This window comes from Mauremys reevesii, linkage group 2 (genome assembly GCF_016161935.1).
Source record: "Mauremys reevesii isolate NIE-2019 linkage group 2, ASM1616193v1, whole genome shotgun sequence".
Lineage (NCBI taxonomy): Eukaryota > Metazoa > Chordata > Testudines > Geoemydidae > Mauremys > Mauremys reevesii.
Window position 1 is genome coordinate 94,350,010 of NC_052624.1, and position 24,288 is coordinate 94,374,297.

Below are 24,288 nucleotides of genomic sequence, written 5' to 3' on the forward strand. Positions count from 1 at the left end.
CCTGACCCAAAAGAGAGTTGCAGGGGGGATTACAAGGTTATTTTAGGGGGTCGTGATATTGCCACCCTTAATTCTGTGCTGCCTTCAGAGCTAGGTGGCCAGAGATGCTAGGTGGCCAGAGCTAGGGAATCCAGCTCTGAAGGCAGCACCCTGCCAGCAGCAGCACAGAAGTAAGGATGGCAATACCATAGCACGCCACCCTTTCTTCTGCGCTGCTGCCTTCATAGCTGGGCAGCCGGAGAGTAGCAGCTGCTGACTGAGGGCCTAGCGCAGAAGTAAGGGTAGCAGTACTGCAACTCCCCCTACAATAACCTTGTGACCCCCCCCCCACACACACACACAGCTCCATTTCAGATTTAAATAACTGAAATCATGAAATTTACAATGTTTTAAATCCTATGACCATGAAATTGATCAAAATGGACTATGAACTTGGTAGGGCTCTAATTATGTCACTCATGAGGGGTGAATAAATGCTATGTCGGCAGGAGAGCTCACGGGGGGGTGGAGTAGTTAAACAGCTGCGCCACTGTAAACTCTCTAGTGTAGGTGAGCCCAAAGGTACAGAAGGGGGATCAGCAGTGCAAGTTTCCCCACAAGGCCCTGCCAAAGCACCACACTCCTGACTTCGAGGAGGAGAGATGAGCTCGTTTTCCATTTTCTGGAATCTCAGAGACTGCCAACAAAAGAACTGATTTGGGTTGCTTACTGTAATGTTGTAGGTAATTTTGTTAGGCTTGTCACCTTGGGTGAGGGGGTCGATCTAAGTTATTCAACTTCAGCTACGTGAATAATGTAGCTGAAGTCGATGTACTTAGATCGACTTACCATGATATCTTCACCACGGTAAGTCTGCTGCTGCTCCCCCCGTCGACTCCACCTGCACCTCTCGCAGCGCTGGAGTACAGGAGTCGACGACCCTGCTGGATTGATTACCCGCCGGATCGGTGGGCAGTGTAGACATACCCTAAGTATTTACTGTTAGAAGCCCTAAAGCTGTGCTTAGCATGCTCCATTCCCAGGATGTTGGGAGGAAGTTTTCAAATGGCGGCTGCTTAGATGTCCATGTGGACCTGTACCAGAATAAAAGGTTTTTTTCAGTTCTCAGTTTTAGGGCTCCGTATACTATACCTTCAGGTTTGGTTGACAGAATTAAAGCTGTAGCATGGATGCCCTCATACCAGTATAAAGATGTTTGTTTCAGTGGTGATTTGGATGAGAGAGACACATTCACTAGTATAATAGTTTTTTATATTTTATTATGTCATTGAAAAATTTAGGTCAAATTTTTCCTGATAAACTTGGCATTTTTGATGGGTTACAGCCAATAAAACCTATGAGCCATTCTTACTCATAAGAATAGGAGGGCTTATATCATCTGTAGACAGGAGCCACCAGAAGTCAACATGATCAATCTCTCTTTCTCACTCACGCGCGCATACACATACACACACACTTACTTTGAGACATCAGTATTGTGCCCTGTGTAGTAGTATTTAACTACTGCAGGATCATACTCACCATCGGGCTAGACATTCCATCTGTTAGAAGACAATGGTGCACAGGCACTGTAAGGACAGATAGACTGACAAATACAGGATGAAAGGATTCCCATTCCTGATTCAGTTTCTGGAAGTATCCGGAAGATATTCTGTTTTGCAGAAATGAAAGCAGCACCAGTAACACACAGTAGGGGAGAGAGAGAGAGAGATTTCTTATCAGTGGAAGTTTTCCTCCCTTCTGACCTGAACAGGCATCAGATCACAAACAGAACCCTCCTTGCCATGTATGAAACAGTTTTTCTCAGCATACTTTGACTTCATCTCCCAAGTACATACACAGGCTGCAAGCAATTCATTTGTAAAGTTCCTGTAAGAGTATGGGAAGACAGCCATGCAAGTGACTCAGAGTTGTAGACTAGTGTAGTGTCTGGTAAAATTTAGTAAGTGACAATGCACACTGAAAGAAATTAAATTATCCAAGGCCGGATTACACCAGTATTACCACTACAACTGAGTCTGGAATGCTAACTGTCACAGGTGTTGAAAACAGTCTGGCTACATCCACATTAATTGCCAGATCATAGAATTTATGTGCTGCAAACAGACAATTATTATATAAATCACATACAAGGGAAGCCAGGACTAGAATTCTTATTCTTAAGCTCCAAAAAGCACAGGCTCCTTCCAAGTGAGCTAAAGGAGAACTCCTTAGCTAAGACTAGTTGCAGCTCCCATATTCTCTCTGTGGGCTCCCAGAGGGCAACGTCGCTCAGGGAGGGAAATATGGTAGAAATCCATGTCAAGCACAGTTCATTATCCTAGTGAAGACAGGACCTGAGCCATGCACTGCTTCTATGAAAGTCATCAGCAGCTCACTAAACTCCTATGGCCAGACTCTGAGATGCTGTAAATCAGCACAAACTCTATCAAATTACACCAATTGATACCAGCTGGGGGGCCTGTCCCCCTTTCTGTAAGGTTCTCTAGTGCTTGCTCCCCAAGCACTGAGCGGCAATGCCAGCTCAGTTAAAAAAAACTAAACAATTATCATATATGTGTATGAAGAATAGAAATCTTAGGGATATTCTAAAATGTTTAGCATGCTTAATATATACTCAAACTGCCCTCTTCCAAACAGTTTGATGACTGATTCTAGGAATCTTGCTTATACTATACCCCCAACACATGACCTCTCGCTCTCAGCTTCACTTCATTTTTAACTTAAGAAATTATTTTCATACCTGAATATGTTTATCAGTTGGAGTCTGAGCCAGTTATCAATATAGGTTTACTCTAGGGAGTCTATAACCATTAGATTATGATCACATCTTATGAAAAATCATACACAGCTTACTCTTGTAGCTGTATATTATAAGGGAAACATATGGAGAGATTGGTTCTCCTTAGATTACTATCTGTGAATTGATGCTGTGTAAGCCCCAACTGCTTAAAAGGTTATAACTGATGTAATTTTTGCCATTACAGGTAATTTATGGCTCCTGTGTGTCTGACTTGTCAAATCTTCTTAGAGAGATCAAACAGGGGCTGCTTGTCATATGCATTTATCCAACACTTGTTCCTCTGCAAGCTCCAAAATGTAGTCGGTTATTCTTTTCTTAGGTGTCAATTTTCTCCTGTGAGTCTTGTCTCTTGGTCCTCCTTCTAGTCCAACCCCCAGAGGCACCTCAGCAGCTAATATAAGCAATTACTACCATTCTATTGTCATTTTAAAAGAAGCTAATAATATTTCTCTTCAGCATGCATTTTAGTCATCTGAAGTGGTCTGATTGGAATGGACGTTACACAAACACACATGTTTTGAAGGTTTCATTTGTGCATTTAGCTTTGTTGCTCTGCCTACTTTCCACTCAGCTTTGCATAGCTCTGAATTGTTTGCCAACACTGGGAAAGTAATCTAGGCACAGTTATTTAAGCAAACAGCCACTTTCAAAATATGAGAGTGTGGATTTTTGCATGAAAGAGGAGGAGTTCCATAATCCCTCTCCCACCCTTCTGCACCCCTGAGCCACGTGGTCTAATAGATTAAGCACATGCTCAGTAGCCAGCAGATCTTGAGTTCTATTCCTTCCTCTCATATTGGCTGACATGAGGGACTCAGGAGACCTGGGTTCTGTTTCCAGCTCTGCTACTGGCCTCTTGAACAAGTCACTTCCCCCTTCTGTGTCTCAGTTTCCCCATTTGTAAAATGGGGATTACAAAGGAGGTCATCCTCATTAAGGGCTTTTGAGATCTACTGATGAAAAGCTCCCTACAGGAACTAGGTATGATAATTATTTGTACCATAGAATGTCAGGGACCTCAGGAGGTCATTTAGTCCAACCCACTGCTCAAAGCAGGACCAATCCCCAGACAGATTTTTGCCCTAGATCCCTAAATGCCCCCCTCAAAGATTGAACTTACAACCATGGGTTTAGCAGGCCAATGCTCAAACCACTGAGCTATCCCTTCCCATATAGCACATTACAAACTCTGGCCCAAATCCTGATCACCATTTACAAGTGAAAAATGTGGGAGCCCCCTGCTCCCACATATGGGGACTCCATACTGACCTGAGCATACGTACAAGATGGGCAAGCTGATGCAGATGGGCTCTGTGGACAAGCTCCACAGGGCTACCGAACACACAGCTCTCCAGCTGGCCCTCTGTGGATCCTGCCCGTCTGTCTCCTGCAAAAACCCTGAGAAGGCTACTATAGCCCCAAGGCTGATGCGAGCCCGCAGAGCTGCTGTGCAAGAGAGGAAAGGGCAACAAGATTGGAGGGGAAATGTTATCTCGCTGTGCCTGTCTTGGGGGAGATGTGAGGTTTCTGGTGGCTGTGCTGCCCTCCAGTGCATGGGGCATTGGAAATTTTGGTCCCTTACAAGCCTATCCTCCTCGGCTCTATTGTGGCAATGTCAGTGGCTCTGCATTCCTGTAGAAGGCTCATCTCACTCCATTTCCCAAGCTGTCACGCATCCAAAGAGCTTCCACCCACGCACTAGGACAATAGGAAAGGTATTGTTTCACCTGACATCAGTGCTCAGCACTCCTGCTGCCGTGTTTGGCAGCATGCGGACAGATAATGGGTCCATTGCTGGGGAAGGGAATATAGTGCTCGGATAGCTTCACCTCCATAGCCTCACAACCCAGCCAGGCTGAAATATCCTCTCAGCTCCATACTAGGATGAGGGCCTAAGTCAGGATTTGACCCATTAATTATGATTCCATATGCCCAATATCATTGCCCCTGTTTTACACAGAGGGAAACTGAGGCTCATAAAAGTGAAATGGCAGGCCTAGGACTGACACTATGGATTAAGCATAGGTGTTGGAATCAGGAGACCTAGACCTTGGACACACCACATGGATCCACTAGCCACTCTCCTGTGATGAGGGGAAAACAGCAGCCACGGGATGTTAGTTGTAAGCAAAGGACGGCCAAGTGTTTGCACATCTCCCCCTGTGCACAGCCCAGTAGATCACAGTGTGTGCTGGGGACAGGGTTTGCTCAACTGTGTGCATTAGTGTTTGTGCACAATACAACACATGTTAAACCTGTAAAAGATCAGACGATCAGCACCATTTGGCAGGCTCACATTTATGAACATTCTGCTATCAAAAACCTTCAGGTCTAAGAGTCTCTGCAGTGTGAGAATATATCTGGAAGCACATACTGCATACCTCCAAAGGTGAGAACTTTACAGGATGGTCTTATCTGTCTTTACATTAGATTTTTACCTTTCATTTGGTGCAACATGCAAAATAGGGGTTAACAGAGCATATGATACAAACCCTTGTGATGTAAGATATGACTAAGGTGAAATTCACTAGCTGAAACCAAAACCACACAAGTAAGTTGATTGGGCCAAGTAAATCTGCGGATATATCATTATTTTTAAGGATGCTGTAGGAGGGAATCATACTGCTGGTGCAACAAATAGGTAAGACTCTGAATAGGTACAAATGATTGATGGTCCAAGCCACAATAGTTCAGAAAGGAATCCTGATTTCAGATACTCTGAAGTTCCAAGTTTTTAGGATCCAGTGGTTTGATCTGGCCCAATACAATGGGGGATGTATGCAAAATTTAGATCTTAGATACAGAATCATTGCCACCATCCAGTTTGGGGTGTTTGGGATTTGTCAGTTTTGATGCAGGCCTATCAGTAGGAATGGTTTTAATGTGAGGCACAAGTAGAAGTCAAATAGATACAGCAATAAATGATAACCCATGTGTATATATACCTATGATCAGTAACTGTAGCAAGATGTTAGTAGAACAACAACAAAAAAACCCCACTAGCAATAGTTTGTCAGCCCCATAATTAGACACACTGGAAACCTGTAGGAGATCTTTCCAAATTTTGTGGGGTTTTTTGCCTCTAGATTTTCCAGAAGTTTCTGGACAAACTGAAGGATTTATTTTACAAAACCATAAGTGGCATAGTAAGTTATTTGTTTCTTCACAGTTTTAAATAATGCTGACTTTTTTCACCACAGTGATAAAGTCCTCCCCTGCCTCCCTAAGATTATTCATCCTTCCTCAAATTCTTCCAGTTTTTCTAGATTTTCTCTCCCCCTTTTTCTCTCAGTCCTATGCAGAGGATGCATCTATAAAGAGATATATTGATAGACTTTTCTATTATTTCCATCTTTAAATCTTTTAACCTATTTCAGGGAATGAAATTTCAACCATGCTGAATTGCACACATTATCCGGATACTCCTACTAAAATGAACCAAAATAATTAACAATGTTTACTTTAATTGGTTTAGATTTTAGAGCTAACATCCCATGGAGATCAATGGGGCAGTTTACACTTGAAAGCTAGTAGACAGCACAGCGTGGGTTCACATTCAGAAGGATACCACAGCCAGAAGGTCTAAAGCTAAAAGCTTCAGCTCTGTAGAAGACATTGGAAATTCAAAACAAACAAACAAACACACACAGAGACACTGAATATAGCATGATATATGTATGATATATATCCCCAATGGCCTTAGCCTCACACAGAGAATATATTAGGCATTGCTTATCACTACCTTATACACCACTACCTCGATATAACACCACTCAATATAACACGAATTCGGATATAATGCAGTAAAGCAGTGCTCTGGGGGGGGGGAGGGCCTGCACACTCCAGTGGATCAAATAAAGTTCAATATAACACGGTTTCACCTATAACGCGGTAAGATTTTTTGGCTCCCCAGGACAGCATTATATCAGGGTAGAGGTGTAATTTGTATAGCACCAGTATATTAAATAGGCTCTTTATAGATACTGGTAGGTATGAAGACAAGTCCTCTGCCCAGAAAAAAAAATCTTACAATATACTTTCTCCAATTATGTGTTGGTAATTCTCTGGCACAGTAGAGTCAGCATAGCACATTGTGAAGCAGCATGCCACTTTAGCCAACAGATTTACAGGAACTGCAGCCCACCCTTAATCAGAACTGTGGGCTGTAGCTCATTTTCTAGAAAGACATCTTGACAATTAAATTCTCTGAGGAAAAAGTGACCATGATTTTATTTTGTTTTCTAAAACAAAATTAGTGTACTCTGTGAGGGATAGAGACCTTACTCTGAATGTTCATTTGCTTACACAGTACTACTGCTGACGTAGTAGATTAGTGTAATCAGTAAATCTGAGATATTGTGTCCAGCTCTTAAGCAGACTTTGTTGGTAGAACAAAGCAAAGCAGACTTCCTAGAGACTGTACGCACATCTCAGCCCTGCAGTCTTGCAGAGTTCCTAATAGTAACTCATTAGTCAGGGAAGGGTTTAGTGTCAGATAATGAGGTTGTAATGGTCATGGCATACAAAGAGAAGTTAGATAAAAATACTCTTTCTGGAAGGTTGAAGTGTAACAATTTATTTCTTACAATCTAGACCCTTAACCTAGAACCCTAACACACGAGAACCAAAAAGAGAGACAGAAAACAGACTGCTCTGTAAGGCAGAGCAGCAGAAGTCACTCCACCTTGATCTAGCCTGGCTCTTCACAGGCTGACTGATCAAAGACCCAGATTACATGCTTCCCTCAGATCCCCTTAGGCTGCAAGCAGGACCAGAAAACTCTTGAGAATTTAAAGCGATAGCATATGTTTTTAATACAGTTTTTGATATACCACCAGGGTGAGAAAAATTACAGAGAAAGCCAGCACTGGGGAGGACAAGTCAATCACCACAGAGGAAGTAGGAATGGAAAATTAGTGAGTGGGTTTGACATGAACTGGTCATGAGGGAGAAAGGGAGAGGCAGCAGTCAGTATCTTGGGAAAGGAGAAGCACTTTTTTGTAACATCTCCTGATTCTCCTGCAACCTGTACTGAGCTATTGTCAGAACTGTCCATGAGGAAGACAGGAAGAGCAGCAGTAGAAATGGCCACACCACAAATACTGCAAAGAGAAAGGGTCACCACTTCTGCTTTTCTTCTCAACTCTGTTCATTTTGATATCTTGTGGTGGGGAAGGACAGGAGTTGATCTGTTTAACATAAAGAGAGATATACCTATCTCATAGAGCTGGAAGGGATGCTGAAAGGTCATTGAGTTGAGTCAAGTCAAGTCCTCTGCCTTTGCTAGCAGGACCAAGTACTGATTTTGCCCTAGATCCCTAAATGGCCCCCTCAAGGATTGAACTCACAACCCTGGGTTTAGCAGGCCAATGTGCAAACCACTGAGCTATCCCTCCCCCCATGTCCTTGTATCATATCTTGTCTATCACAGCAATTCTGCTCTGAGCCCTCAAGGGTAAGTACTGTTTTCTTTGTTCTGTGACTATACAGTACCTAGCACAATGGGTTTGTGATCCTTGATTGAGGGCCCTAGATACTACCATAATGCAGATTGGGGGTTTTGGATGCTACCCTATTATAGACAATAAATCAACAACAACTTCCTAATTAGTAAGCTTCTAACAAATATTTCAGAGTGACTGCCCCAAAGTTTAACCAAATAACTATTTGAAGCTTTGACACAGTCTTAGATCTACTTCACAAGAAACCTTGCAACTCTCATGGGGTTTGTCCATTAAGAAGATAAAAGAACATCCCCTCAAAATCTTACCAGTCTGCATGTCTTCTGACATCATGGGCCAAATTCTACTCCCAAATACACACATGCAACTCACCCTGAGTTCAGTAAGAGTTGGGCATGAGTATCTGAAGGTAGAATTTAAACCCATTTATACTATTCACATACCTTTCAGAAACAGGTGTCCCTTATTTTAAGGAATAATCACTCATTCTACTCTCAAAGTTATATATTACCAAACAAAATTGTTATCCCCTCATATTTATTATTGGACATTCTTTATATCAGAAATACAAAATTGTGAAACTATGGCTACAGGAACCATTGTTTACACAGATGAATACTACAGCATTTTAAGTGTCCTGTATGTATCATTTGTGTATCCCTTCATGTTGGGTATTTTAACTTTTTGTCACATCTTGCACCCACATTTGTGCTTTGGCAAGTTTAGAACTAGGACTGTTTACCAACTATGTGTGACATTCTTCTGAAGCAATCCACCAGTGAGAAAAAGAAGGCATAGGAGGCAGAGTGATTAGAGTTAACTTAGAAATAAACCTAAATTACATCAAACCTTTTCCTAAAACCTAACATGGAGTTCAAGTGAGAAACAGAGGAGGAACCCACTGCAGAGTCCTTACTACAAAGGTAGGCCCTTTCATTCCTATTTCTACCACACTAGAGAAATATTCCTACCTTAAGGGAATGTTTCTTTGGAGCTCTGGGGTTGCTTTCCAGACCAGTAGCCCAAGAAAACCAGCAATGGTTACTTCACCATTAAGGAACCACATAATTAAGCCTGGGAGTACAGCTGATTTATAGTCACACGCAGCACCACACATTGGTAGAAATGTATTATTGCAGTCTCCCTGGTGTGAGGAAACTGCAAATACCAGTTTAAGCTTGTTAATTTTCTTTTTATTCCTCTCTCTTCTCTTCTTTTTTTCTCTCTCCATAGGTAGATGGGTTGGTGGCCCTTGCATGCTCCTAGCCAAACAGGGGCAAAGGGAACAGACTGTTTTAATGTTTATTTTTTAAATGTAAACACAGAGAGAGAGAGATTTATAAAAACATAAAAAGCTGGAAAAGCTAATAGGCTGAAGCCAAAAGGGATGTGGAGACCCAGGTCCATAAAAGTAACCTAAGGGAGTCAGTTCAGATCAGGAATTGATATGGGGTTTCCTCAAACTTGTTTGTCAAAGTTGCTCCACCTTGGAGAAATAATAAAAGATTTATTGAAGCAGAGAACTAGATCCTGGGTCTCCCAGATGGGTAGCCTAACCACCAAGCTACAGAGTCTTTCCTGCATATACCTAGTCTCTCTCGCTCTCTCTGCCCCAATGACTCTTTAAGTATTGATATACAGTGGAACAGCTTCACAGGAGAGATTGAGAAAACATCCTCACATGCTCTATCAGAATATCCAATAGCTCAATGGTTTGTGTGCCCTCCTAAGAAGTGGGAGAGGCTTGTTCCAATCCTTTCTTCCTATCTGGTAAAGAAGGGAATTGAACATGAGTTTCCCACATCCCAGAAGATGCTCTAACCAGTGGGCTAAAAGTTATAAAGTGGGCAGTACCTCCTGCTCTTCTGGACACATTTTTAATGGAATTTCATCCGATAAATGTCTTCAGAGGACATTTACCAGATTGGGCCCTATAGCCAAGACAGGCATTCATCCACTGCCTTTCTCCAGTTTATGATTCACCTGGGGGCTCAGACAGGAAGTAGGTACCCAGGTGCCTACATAAAGGCAGAAGTATGCAGGCCCAGAGGCAGAAACTTAGGCACCTAGGGAACTTTGACTCTGAAAATTTAGGTGCCGAATGAGTTTAGGTGCCTACAGGGTTAGGCGGCATCTGAGTAGGGGTTTTGTGGATCGCAGTGAAGCCTAAAACTGTGACTTAGGCACCTAAACCTTAGATATAAGTCCCTAATCCCTTTGTGAATCTGGGCCATGAGTCTTGTAGGATCAAGCCCTTAGATGATAAGTTCTTCATCCTGGACCCACTGAAGTGAATGAAAGTTTCTTTCTTTTCTACGTTGTGTGTGCACCTGCCTAGCATGCCTGAGTTGCTGTCTAAATGTCATAAATAAATTATAACAACAATAACTTAAAGAACAAAAATTCTGCAATGTTTGTGAATACACAGTGCTAGCTCACAATACGATAGCTTACAATAGTTGCTAATGCCATAAGCACTATATATTCATCATTTTAAGAAGTGTTACTATAGTGTTTTAGAATACTGTATAATGAACTGTAGGATACTGTATCATTTTTATAAGGATAGCTGCCAGAAGTCATGGGAGTTATAAAATCTTTTCACTTCAAAATTAATATTGACATATTGTCGGCGATTCCTCAAGGCTGAGGATGATCTCTTTCACAGGTTTTATTTATCATGGGTCTTTTGGTGACTGAGAAGTCCGATGCTTGAGCCACAGGCTCATTGGCAGACATTGCAGGTGGTGTTGGAAGACAGAGTTGGGCCATAATTGCTGCTTGACAGTTCTCTTGCCTTTCTTTTCTGGCGTTTTTCTGCAACTAGAGCAAGGCGACTTTCCTCAAAAGTGGACATTCCCTCTCTGACAAGTCTTCTCCAGTTATCCCTATCCTGGGCTGCAATCTCCCAGTGTGTGGTCTTGATACCACATCTCTTGATGTTTATCTTGAGGGTGTCTTTAAAGAGTTTATTTTTGCCTCCCCATGTTCTTTTTCCTTTGGTGAGTTGGGCGTACAGCAATTGTTTTTGTAAGGATACATCAGGCATGGACACACAGTGCCCGCTCCACTTCAGCTGGTGCTGGATAATCAGGGCCTCAACACTGAAGATGTTGGCCTCTGTGAGGACACTGACATTAGTGCGATGGTCCTCCCACTTTATGTTAGGAATCTTCCAAAGAAGGTGCTGGTGCTGGTGTTCCAGGTTTTTCAGGTGTTTTCTGTAAGTCACTCGGGTGACCTACAGAAAACACCTGTTATAAAGCAGTGGTAATCCCAATATTGACACATAATAAATTTGCATGTATATAGTGCCCTAGCAAAACCTAATCCAAAAGCTAGTGAAGTCAAGGATAAGAATTCCCATGACTTCAGTGCACGTTGGCTCAAGTCCTAGTGTGCTGTTTTGAGTGTGTGATAGTGATGTTGCCCTTTAATGGCTGACCTATGCAAAGAATAAGGGACCTGCTGCAACTAGCAGATAAGGAGTTCTCCTTTAGCTCCAGTAGCAGAAACCTATGTTGGTGGAACTGAAGAACAAGGGTCCATCTGAAGAGCCCAATGCACTCCACAAATATTAAGTGATTTACATTAGCAACATCTGCATGAGATAGGTATGTGCTGCTATCCAAATTTTATATATGAAGGAACTGGAGCACATAAAGGGTATGGATGACAGGTTGGAGCCCTTTCAGGGTACCACCAGATGTGCTGGGGTCCCACTGAGCCCGCCGGTCCTACCAGCCTGGGTTTCCCTTGCACTGGGTTACTGTGCCAGGCTCTCAAGCCCCTTTCCAGCATACACCCAGGCAAGGCCACACCCAGCTGCAGACACAGACTGAAATCAGATCTGTGTGGGAGAAATCAGCTCTGTGTGAAATCAGCTCAGGGAATGGCCAGCATTCCAGTGCACACACTATCTGGACTGTAAACCCCAAAACAATATTGTCTTGCACTGTATAGAGAGATCTGTACAATGCAAGCTCATAGAAATCGCCCCCTCCCTCAATGTGGAGGGAGATATACACAGTTTCCTCCCCAGCTTGCTGCCATTGGAATGTTGTAACATTAATATCTCATCAGCGATCAGAATGAGGTCCAGAGAATTAAATTTATCAAATTCCATTACAGTGTATCTGGAAGGATGATAAACATGATTAAAATTAATTCCACCAATAGACAAAGAGTTCTGTGGCACCTTATAGACTAGAAGTATTGGAGCATAAGCTTTCGTGGGTGAATACCCACTTCATCAGATGCATGTTGCATGCATCTGACAAAGTGGGTATTCACCCACAAAAGCTTATGCTCCAATACTTCTCTTAGTCTATAAGGTGCCACAGGACTCTTTGTCACTTTTTACAGATCCAGACTAACACGGCTACCCCTCTAATACGTTCACCAATAGAGTTGATCATATGTATTTGATGTCCTTTTTCCTTAGATTGGTTAGACAAATTGCATAGCACCCTACAATGAAATGCAGTCTTGGACAGTATATAATGTGCCCTGATAATAAAAAACAATATTTACACAGAATGCATTTTGCCTGAAGATTAAATATAATGTGTAATGAAATATAATGTATCCTGAAAGCAAAATGCATTTGACCAAATGTCATACATCTTCCACAGAAGACTAGATGGCATATAAAATCTATATTCCTAAACAAACAAACAAACAAACAACCACCACCTGCATTAAGAGAAGCACAGTTAAACACTCAAAAGTCAGAAAATGCTAAAGTTAAGTTTGGATATGCAAATATAATGGCACCCCTTTATGCATATGCATTTTGGTGTAGACTTTAACTGCACAATCACAGACTATTTCTCAAATGCAATATTTAGTTTAGCCATTGACTTAATTTTATATTTTTTATATTTTTCTACCACCTTAGACACACACGTAATATCTTCTGCTACTGCCTGGTAGTCTGCAAATCCAGAGAGAAACCAGTAAACTCATTTATATACACAGTAAACAAGGGAAGGGCTTTTGCAGGCCTACTTTAATCATCATGCACCTTGCAATATCCATAGTGAATGAGGCAGAGCTCATACAGAATTTCCAATGGGATTTTTAAGAAAATCTGCAACTATTTGACTGTAGGCACCAGTGGGATAGCCTGTCCCATGCAAAGTGCATACTCAGGGATTGTTCATATTGAAGTCACTGACCAAACTCCCACGGGCTTCAGTGGTGCAAAATCAAGCCCCGAATGAGGCAAATTAATGTGCCTCTATCCTACTACCATAGACACTCAGGGTGGGATCCATGAAGGGACTACGGCATTGCAACTTTTAAGTTTGATTCAAGAACGAGGGAAGACAAGCATTTGACCACCTAAGTCATGTACGGGGCCGGATCCAGTGGATGTGCTCAGAGGCTGCCTACTGAATCAGGTCCCATTCAAAATCACAGAGTAGGAGGAGCCCAAGTTGTAACTTTTAGCCCGGTTTTTGGACCACTTTCTTTAGAGGTGAGAGACCCCAGTTCAAATGCCTTCTCCCACTCTAGCAGAGAGTGGAATTGAACCTGGGTTTCCCAAATCTCTATGATTTCAAATGGTACCCAATCCAGCAGGCAACCTCTGAGCTCACCTACTGGATCAGGCCCTGCACATGACATATATGCTGTTGAATGTCTTGTCTTCCCCTAGTTTTTGAATAGTTCTGGGGCTTAGTCAGGAGATAGGCGTCTGGATGCCTAGAGTGAGGCAGCAGTGCACATGCTCAGAGGCAGAAACATAGGTGCTGAGGGAATGGTTACCCTGAAAACTTAGACACCAAGTGAGCCAAGGTGCCTACAGGGTTCAGCGGGATTTTTTGTGGATCACAATGGAGTCAAAATCAGGACTTAGGTGCGTAAGTATGGGGTTAATGTACCTAAATGGGGGTTTGTGGCTCTTGGCCTCAGCTACTCCAGTGAGAGCACACCGTGAAAGCTTGCATAGATAGACATCCAAGGGTGTTTAGCCATTGAGTTAAATAGGAGCTGGATAGAGTGGGGCTGAATGGGCATTAGGGAGTTCATGAGACAGGGCTCTTAGTGAGTGAAGCTCATATTTGGCCCATTAAGGCTTGTCGCACATAATAACATATCTAATGCTGTTCCAGTTCTTGCACTCTCTTGGGTACAGCAGCCCAGCTTGAATCCTTGCCAAGGAGTTATCATCTAATTTCCATCCTGAAAATAATTCTTAAAGGGCTAAGGGCCCGATCCTACTGCTGTTAATCATAGTTCCACTTAGGTCAGTGTTACTGCTCACATAAGTAAGGGTAGCTGAAGCAGGGCCCACTGGTGTAATAGAAAGAAACTAAGCTCTCTTATTAATAAAACATTAAAACTGGTCTCCAATTTGCACACAATCACTGAAAAGCAGAATCCTACAGCCGACATAAGCTAAGTGTACGTTCATAGAAGGATAATATATATATATATTTACATACACAGAGCAACCATTTGCAGTTTATGGGCAAAATTCAGCGTTAGTATAAGCAGATGCAATTCCTATTGATGGCAATAGGATCATTTACACCAAGGCTGCTTTTGGCCCCATGTCTATTTAGTAGAAGAATGCACAATAGTACCAGATGGGGCATTGATTTAGTACATGTTGAAAGCTTTTGTACGTGAATACTAAAAAAGACTGTTTCTAAAATAGCAACTATTTGGAGCTGCAGAACAACAACATGTGCCAATCTGAGTTGCATAATGCTTTGCATATCTCCGGGTTCTCTACTTTGAATAGTTCCATATAGAACAGTTTCTTAATCTCTCCCATACAGTTACTGTATAGCTCCTCTATCTAACACAAGGATGCAGCATGTTTCTCAAAAGATGGGCCCTGTATTCACTCGTGAAAGCACAAGCCAGCCAGTGGGAGTGATTGAGGCAGATCTTAGCTTAAAGAGCCCAGAGGCTCATACTATTTTGAGATTGGCGCACACACAAACACACACACAAAACCTCACATTTTTTGCACATTTGGTTTTCATTTGTTTTATTAGGCTACAAAACCATTTCAAAGACCTATGGCTTTATATAAGGAAGTTAACTGGTTGTCTTTGGGCAGTAGGAGGCTTTTTCATTTATTACTGGGTTATTTTAAGGGCAATACTACAGTGATCCCGTGAGCTCTCTTATAGCATTGATTTTATTTAGAATTTTTTTTAATTAGGCAGCATTTTATTAAAATACCAAATGTCAGTGTGAAAACACTGTGTGTGTTGCCTTGTTTATAAAGTTTCTTCAGCTTGGAATGGAAAGCATAGTTTGTAAACCATGAATCATCCATTATATACCCCAGGGCCTAGTTTAAGCATAAGCAATGTGAAAAAAAGGTGCATTGTTTTGGGGTCCTATTCAAGCCCTTCTTCTAGAAGTAGGAAGCTATCTAATTTACCAATCCACTCACACCTTCCAGCAAGGGTTAATTTGCTAGAGTGATCTCACCCTTCAAGGCTTGGACCTGAGGGAGAGAATTTGCCTGCCTAATCTCACATTCTGGCAGTGGGACAAGATGGGAGGTAACTTTCCTCCAGTTCCTTCCCTTTCATAGCTCAATTTGGAAGACCAGCCTTTATTGGTCCAATTAGCAACAATTTCTGCATCCTTCCAAATGTACCATTAGGGTTTTCCCCAGTAAAATGCTTATCGGACATAGCACAGCAATCAGAAACACACATATTTAAAGGCACGATGAAATCTTCATATATACGATAATGTAGATATGCTTATTTTAGTAGCTCCTCTCATTCTCTTTGCTACATGTATAAACACTTACCAAAGAAGGTCAGAATATTGGAAACTAGTATTAACCACTTTACAACAGAGTAAGGTACAGGATACAGAATAAGTTGATGGAAAGTATATGCAAACTTAACTTGCTAGGGTCCAATTTAGAACTCTTTGGCTCATTCCTTGTTTTGTAATTAGATTTTTCCATATAATATGTACCGTATCAATACATTTCCGCCTTAAAGTCATGTCTATGGTGCTTATTCAATGTGGATCTGCATTCATTCAAATAGACATCAAGGGGCAAATCATAGTCTCAGGACACAGCCCTGGTAAGTAGCTGAGTGGTATGGACAGAGGGGTGGGGAGGCATATGGGGAATGGAAACATCCCTTCCACCACATGCTAAAGAACAGTAGCAGAGTTGATCCAGGGCCATTAACTCCAGCAGTTGGGGACTTGGCAAGTGGATCTGCAAAATCCTGGATCCACTGGCCATTCCTTTGCCCCTGCCCAGCTCTATGGCAGTACAAAATCCCTATTCTTGGGTCCTGGGATTTTGCCCTCTAGAGCACAGTGTAAGTGTGCTGCTTCTGTTGCACCTAGTGCTCCGGTCAGCACAGAGGCTTTGTGTTCATGCAAAACTACTGTGCATGTTTACCTCAGGGTAACTAACACACATGAGTTATCCTGAGGTAAAAACACAATGAAGACCAGGCATTCCAGTTTTATTGTGAGGCAAACTTGCTAAGGTCATCCCCTGGAGGGGGTACAGGTTGTTTATCCCAAGGTAAAAAAAATGACACAATGTTTAGCAGTGAAGACAAGCCCAGAGAGGCAGGAAAGATGGATTTACCTCAGGGGCAAAATCATGGCTTTAAGTGGCTGATTCTGGGAAGCCTATACTCCCTTGTGAATCCTAGAGTTGCCTTCATTTCTATCTAGATGTTTATAAAATAAGCCTGAAAGCACGCTTAATTTGTGCCAGGGCTTGCCAGGGCTGAGCCCCAGCACCTCTAGGCTTGGCAGTTCAGAGCCCCGGTATCTCTGGGCTTGTCGCATCAGTTATGAAAGCACCTAATTGCTTGAGCCCCAACAACTCTTTCATTACAAATTAAGCACTGCCTGAAAGGGATTTCTTCCAGCCTGTTGTGTGGTTGTTACATTTGTTTTGCATTAGAAATTCAGGTCTTGTTTATCCTGTTTTAGGTTTGTCTATTTTTTTACTTGAAGACTTTATGGACTACAGAGAAAAATGGTAGGATTAAGGGCAGATGAAGCTGAAAATCCACATCTGAGACATGCATTGAGTTTTCCTGCAAAACAAGGGACGACCATGCTTCACATTCTTGCGATTTATTAGTTTAAAAAATAAATAAATTAAGCAGGAAAATAACTAGTATAAAGAAGAAAAACAAACACGCAAACCTACTTTTTTCCTGCTGAACATCATCTTTAAAGTAAACTCTAGAGCAGGCCTGCACAACTCGTAAAGCGGCGAGGGCCACATTACTCCAAAGAAAACAGCTGAGGGCCGAAACCCCCCGGCCCCGCAGAAACACCGTCCCAGCACCTCCCGGCCCCGCGGAAACACCCCACCCCAGCACAGCCCAGCCCTGCAGAAACAAACCCTCCTTCCCCAGTGCCGCCCCACAAAAACAGCTGTGGGCCAAAAAGGAAGGTTGGGGGTGGGGAGGTGATACTTGATTTTAAATCAACAAGGGGCTCCCAGCTGAAGAGGTGGCTGGGAGCCCTCAAGGGCAAATTAAAGGGCCCGGGGCTCTGGTGGCTGGGGGAACCCAGAGCTTTGCGGGGCTGGGGCAGGGATTTAAAGGTCCCAGAGCTCCTGCCGCTGAGGGGAGCCCAAGCCCTTTAAATCCCAGCCCCAGCCCATCCGCTGGAGCTGCAGCCGGGATTCAAAGGGCTGCATGCAAATGGATTCCAACTGAAATCCAAATCCAGAATAAATCAGTGCAGCTCCATTCAGACAGGAGGCTCCTCAGGATGAATGTATGGGGATGGTGGTGCTGAAATGGTTAAACCGAGAGTGCAGTACACATAAAAAATAACACACCACATACCTGAAGCAAAATAACCTTTTCAATCTGACACAAATTGGCCCCTCTTGTTGGGAGCTGAAACATTTTAAGTGGGTGTAGGGAGATTCCTGCATAAACATCATCTGTTATAACAAAGGGCCTGTTTCTTCTCCTACAATGGCAATGTTCCACAGACTTCAATGGGAGCAGGATCGGGCCCAAGGTTTCCATGCTGCTTTCAGAATGGAAACCTCCTCCCTAACTAATCTGAATACAGGTCACACAAATGTTTCACTTTTGGGGATAGCGGAAACAACTTATTTTATGTGGACCAGGTTCCACATCTGATAACCCCAGCCACAGATAAAAATCACAAGTATGCTTCTCAGATATTGAATAATATTGTTTAAAGATAGAAATTGTGAGCTGCTAGTCTTTTAACTATAGTCAGATAGGCTAAATAATCCAGAATGGTTTTCAAGTGGGTGGAAAAGAAAGTGGAAACTTCTGTGAATTTTGGTCAATTTAGTATCTTATTTTGATAGAGGGCTCCCTCTTCTGGATTTTGATTTAACTGTATTTCCTGGAATCAAAGCTTGGCTGAATAGTCCTGCTATACATTTCAAACATAATTATTACTAGACGTAGGGTGACATTTTCAAACCCCTAAAGGTGTCTTAGAAGCTCAAGTCCTATTGACCTTAGTCACTTAGGCTCTTTTGAAAACCCTAGCATTAGTGTTTAAGCATCAGGTGCTGTGAAATCTGGACAGTGAAATTTGAAATTTATTTCTTTAACAAGGTCACTACATTCTTGTATTTTATATTTCAAATTCACATATAACAGACACAGAAGTGTTTTTAGTTTTTCCTCAGGTAGAACTCCTTGAATAGTAAAAACATTTATAATTAGAGCCAGTCTATACAAAAACAAAAAAAAAGTAAGTGTGAACTGCAGGACAGTAGAAACTCAGCATTCACAAACAAAAATGGCTCCTTCGCCACACTTTTAAGTAAAGATTTAATAGTATAGCAATGATATTTAATACTGATGCAGAGAGATCTCATACTACTGTATGAGTGTAGCAAAATATAGGCTCAATCTTACTACCCTTTGAATTTAATAGCAAATCTCCTATTGTCTTCAGCTGAAGATGGAGCAGGCCAACAAACATTTATCATTTATGAAATATTATCATACTTGATTTCAGTGGGAGTCAGACTGAGTCTTTACTTACTAAGCTGCAAAAATTTAATGGTGCACAATGAATCTTCTGGTCATCAGCATGAATCAGTGAGGTCTTACCGTACCTTGTGGTTACTTTTCTTCTTTTTTCATTTAACAAATCCTCTAACTGATAGGAAATATTTCCAAGGAGCACAATCCGTGGATGACTGTGCCTTTCAGATAAGCAGTCCTAGGAGGGAAGTGTCTATAGAGTGGGAAGCTCCCCAAAACCAAAACGATTATTCTTTAGCATTGATACAAATCAAAATAGTTTCATGCAGATACAGTACTAAAATCCTGCCTTACCCTGCAAGAAATTTCCTGCCTCGTTGAATTTCTGCAAAAGACAGACACTCACACTTCCTAAAAAATAGGCAGAATTGTCAGGCCTGGGATTGTATATTCCAAAAATCAACATTTATTTAGGAGAATCACTTTTTCAAGCTGGAAGGAAGATTTTTTTTTTTTACATTGGCAGGGCTATAATACCCCAATGCAAACATTGCTATGAGGCTGTGGCTATTGATTAGGTTCCTGGCCAAGTGGAAATTTATTATTCTAGGAAAAGACAGGAATGGGAAGAAAACTCTGGATTTAACTGAAAATAAAATAATAGTACTTCACATTACCTCTTGGCCTGAAAAAAAATCACAGCCCTCTCAGAGTTAAATCTTCAAGACTCATTACATTGTTATACTCCATTCCCTTTTAAAATGGAGAAATAATCTAATTCTGTCATTAGTCTAACTTTTGCAGCTCTGGCTACTACATTGGAGGGTCTGACAACATTATAAAACCATTTATTTGGGAACTACATATAATCTTTTCAGCTAAAATTTAGCAAATGTCTGCCTATTACACTGGTCTACAATTTTTGAGAGGTTGTCTGCTTCAGAGATAAAATGTGTTATTTATTATGTATTTTGATGTGCTGAATTCAAATATGACAATTAAAACAACTGATTGGCTACTGTTTCTAAGTTATTTAAGTTTTTACATTTTATGTCTATGTATATTGTGTAGATAGTAGAGTTTTAATCATAAATTGTAAACCTAGGTCTTTTCATGTGTTTATGGTTGCTTTACATGATAATATTTCACCTGTCCTGTTTATGTAACACATTAAAAATCAGCAAAAGGGTTATATAAATAAAATTTATTATGAAACAAAAGGCAAAAAACTATTATGTACATAGTTTAGTCCTATTCAGTGTCTACTCGGCGCTTCTTGGCTTGTCTCTTGTATTCATTAAATGGAGCATCTCTTGTCACTGTCCAGCAATAGTCTGCAAGCATTGATGGGCTCCATTTGCCCTGATAGCGTTTCTCCATTGTTGCAATGTCCTGGTGAAATCGCTTGCCGTGCTCGTCACTCACTGCTCCGCAGTTCGGTGGAAAAAAATCAAGATGAGAGTGCAAAAAATGTATCTTTAGTGACATGTTGCAACCAAGGCTTTTGTATGCCTTGAGGAGGTTTTCCACCAACAACCTGTAGTTGTCTGCCTTGTTGTTTCCGAGAAAATTTATTGCCACTAACTGGAAGGCTTTCCATGCCGTCTTTTCCTTGCCACGCAGTGCATGGTCAAATGCATCATCTCGAAGAAGTTCACGAATCTGAGGACCAACAAAGACACCTTCCTTTATCTTAGCTTCACTTAACCTTAGAAATTTTCCATGGAGGTACTTGAAAGCTGCTTGTGTTTTGTCAATGGCCTTGACAAAGTTCTTCATCAGACCCAGCTTGATGTGTACGGGTGGTAACAAAATCTTCCTTGATTCAACAAGTGGTGGATGCTGAACACTTTTCCTCCCAGGCTCCAATGACTGTCGGAGTGGCCAATCTTTCTTGATGTAGTGGGAATCTCTTGCACGACTATCCCATTCGCAGAGAAAACAGCAGTACTTTGTGTATCCAGTCTGCAGACCAAGCAAGAGAGCAACAACCTTCAAATCGCCACAAAGCTGCCACTGATGCTGGTCATAGTTTATGCACCTCAAAAGTTGTTTCATGTTGTCATAGGTTTCCTTCATATGGACTGCATGACCAACTGGAATTGATGGCAAAACATTGCCATTATGCAGTAAAACAGCTTTAAGACTCGTCTTTGATGAATCAATGAACAGTCTCCACTCATCTGGATCGTGAACGATGTTGAGGACTGCCATCACACCATCGACGTTGTTGCAGGCTACAAGATCACCTTCCATGAAGAAGAATGGGACAAGATCCTTTTGATGGTCACGGAACATGGAAACCCTAACATCACCTGCCAGGAGATTCCACTGCTGTAGTCTGGAGCCCAACAGCTCTGCCTTACTCTTGGGTAGTTCCAAATCCCTGACAAGGTCATTCAGTTCACCTTGTGTTATGAGGTGTGGTTCAGAGGAGGAGGATGGGAGAAAATGTGGGTCCTGTGACATTGATGGTTCAGGACCAGAAGTTTCATCCTCTTCCTCTTCCTCGTCTGACTCAAGTGAGAATGATTCTGGTGCATCAGGAACCGGCAGTCCTTCTCCATGGGGTACTGGGCGTATAGCTGATGGAATGTTTGGATAATGCACATTCCACTTTTTCTTCTTTGACACACCTTTCCCAACTGGAGGCACCATGCAGAAGTAACAATTGCTGGTATGATCTGTTGGCTCTCTCCAAATCATTGGCACTGCAAAAGGCATAGATTTCCTTTTCCTGTTCAACCACTGGCGAAGATTTGTTGCACAAGTGTTGCAGCATATGTGTGGGCCCACCTCTTGTCCTGATCTCCAATTTTGCAGCCAAAATAAAGGTGATAGGCTTTCTTAACCATAGTGGTTATACTGCGCTTTTGTGATGCAAAAGTCACTTCACCACAAACATAGCAGAAGTTATCTGCACTGTTCACACAAGTACGAGGCATCTCTGCTCACTTTGGCTAAACAGAAATGTGTCCCTTTGCAAAATCAAACATTGACAAATAAGAGAGCACGACACTGTATGATTTCTAGAGCTGATATAGGGCAATTTGTTCAGCAGAGTGATGTAAGCTTCGTTATGATTGCATCATCCATGACTTCTAGGAATAACATGATGCAATTCAGATCATGTATGACGCAATACCAGCTTCAGATTGCATCATTCATTGTTTTGCCTAAAAAGCAAGTACTGTCCAAACCCAGTCATAGATTTGTTCATAGATCCAGTCAAAGATGTATTTTAGTCATTTCTGGTTTAAATTGAGATCCCTTCCCTTTATAACTCACTTATCCTCCGCTATTCCCAAGTCAAGGGTCGTATATACTGACCCAATAGCATATCTTGAAAACTAGAGCCAATCAACAATTTTAAGCATCATTTTCGTCCTCAGTGACCCAGAATTAGTAAAGTTTGACTACATTTATTTCAGAAGCATTTTGCCTGTAGAGCAGTGTTATTATTAGGTTTATTATGGCAATACCTAGGGGCCTCAGCTGAGATCAAGGCCCCATTGTCCTAGGCACTGTGCAGAGACATAGTAAGAGACAGTCTTGGTCAAGAAGGGCTTAAAAATTTAAATAGATGACACAGACAAAGGGTAAGAGAAGAAATCAGTGAAGTGAGCTGCCAGATGTTATTCAGCAGGTCAGAGGGAGATCAAGGGATAGCATCCAGGTCTCCTGTGTCCAAGTCTAGTCCATCCCAGACAAAACTTTTTAAAACTGTGGCTTCACTTTCAAAAGTGACAATGGAAAAAAGGCATCACAGGGTTCCATATTTCAATCATTTCAATAGGAAATTTGCAGTTTACAAGTGAATACATTTTTTTTCCAACTGCTGGTTCTAAAATACCACCCTGAGATCTATAAGCCATGCTGGGTTACATCTTCCTCATGTGTCATCACCAATAATAAAAACATTGGAGGCCAATTTTTGCCTGTGAACTAGGCTTCATTGAAGTTGCATGGCTATGACAAAGGGCAGGATTTGGCTTTTAGATTCTTTATTACTGGGGACAATACACGGGGAGAACCTGTACCGTATAATAAATACTCTGGACTTATGTTTGCCAGGAAAGACAATGTCACAGCCCCAGGTTTCCTACACTCCAGAGTCAGATAACTGCTGCTCACCACCAAGCTTTGCATTGGACATGTTATGGCACATCACCCCTCACTCTGCTCCCTCATTCCAAGAACCCTGTCCTCCGAAGCAGGGTGCTTGCTGATAAGCATGGTAGGTACTCTTCAAAGGCCACTACAGGAATACCAGTCACCACTGCTCGACTCCACACTTGGTTAATGAACTTTTACTTTATTGCAAGTAACCCCATGCTAATTTCTCACTCCTTGCTGGAATTCAGTGGAGTTGTTCTACCCAATGTCTCCTGTAAGCTTGGACTTTCCTAAGAGCCATCCCCTGCACTTCTCCCAGGCTTCATCTGATTGCTTTGTGGGGACAGAAGATAGTTCTCTTCAGAAATGGGAGGTACCTAATTTAATTCCTGTATCAAAGAGGGAAAGGGAGACTTTCCCAGTCTGGCTGTGAGATGCAGAGGCTCAGCAGACTCACTCAGTCACCCCACACAGCCTGCAACAGTTCCCTAAACCAAACCCTATGGGACCCATGAATCCACCGATTCCTCTTCACCAAGATGTCCCTGCCAAACTCCTAGCCACACTCAAAGCTCCTACTCTCTCTCATGCCATCTCTCCCAGATAAACTCCCCAAGACTCTAAAGCCCTTCTCTTCCCTCTGAACCAGAGCAGTTAGAACAACTTGTCTGTTTTCTTTATAATGTCTTTTATTTTCTTTTTCTGGTCTTCCAATCAGGGGCGGCTCTAGGCACCAGCGGGCCAAGCGCCCGCTTGGGGCGGCATCCTGGGGAGGGCGTCATTTGGCTCCGGTGGAGCTCCCGCCGGCATGCCTGCGGCAGGTCCACCGGAGCCCGGGACGAGCGGACCTGCCGCAGTCATGCCTGCGGCGGGTCCCGTCTTCCCGCGGCTCCGGTTGAGCTCCCGCAGGCATGGCAGCGGCCGGGCTGGGTGTCCCGGGCTCCGG

At 42.3% G+C, this 24,288-nt stretch overlaps 1 protein-coding gene and 1 long non-coding RNA gene across 2 annotated transcripts in view; one reads left to right on the plus strand and one right to left on the minus strand.

The window, feature by feature from the left end:
• Positions 1–9,311, minus strand: part of LOC120396841 — a 28,880-nt gene extending 19,569 nt beyond the window's left edge. Inside the window, exons 1-2 of the long non-coding RNA XR_005593439.1 lie at positions 9,237–9,311; positions 1,522–1,651 (exon numbers count right to left, since the gene is read on the minus strand). This is a non-coding gene — a long non-coding RNA (uncharacterized LOC120396841). The remainder of the gene's footprint in view (positions 1–1,521; positions 1,652–9,236) is intronic.
• LOC120396840 (protein TsetseEP-like) overlaps positions 1–24,288 on the plus strand; it is a 105,660-nt gene that overhangs the window by 62,822 nt on the left and 18,550 nt on the right. The gene's annotated exons all lie outside the window — the stretch shown is intronic.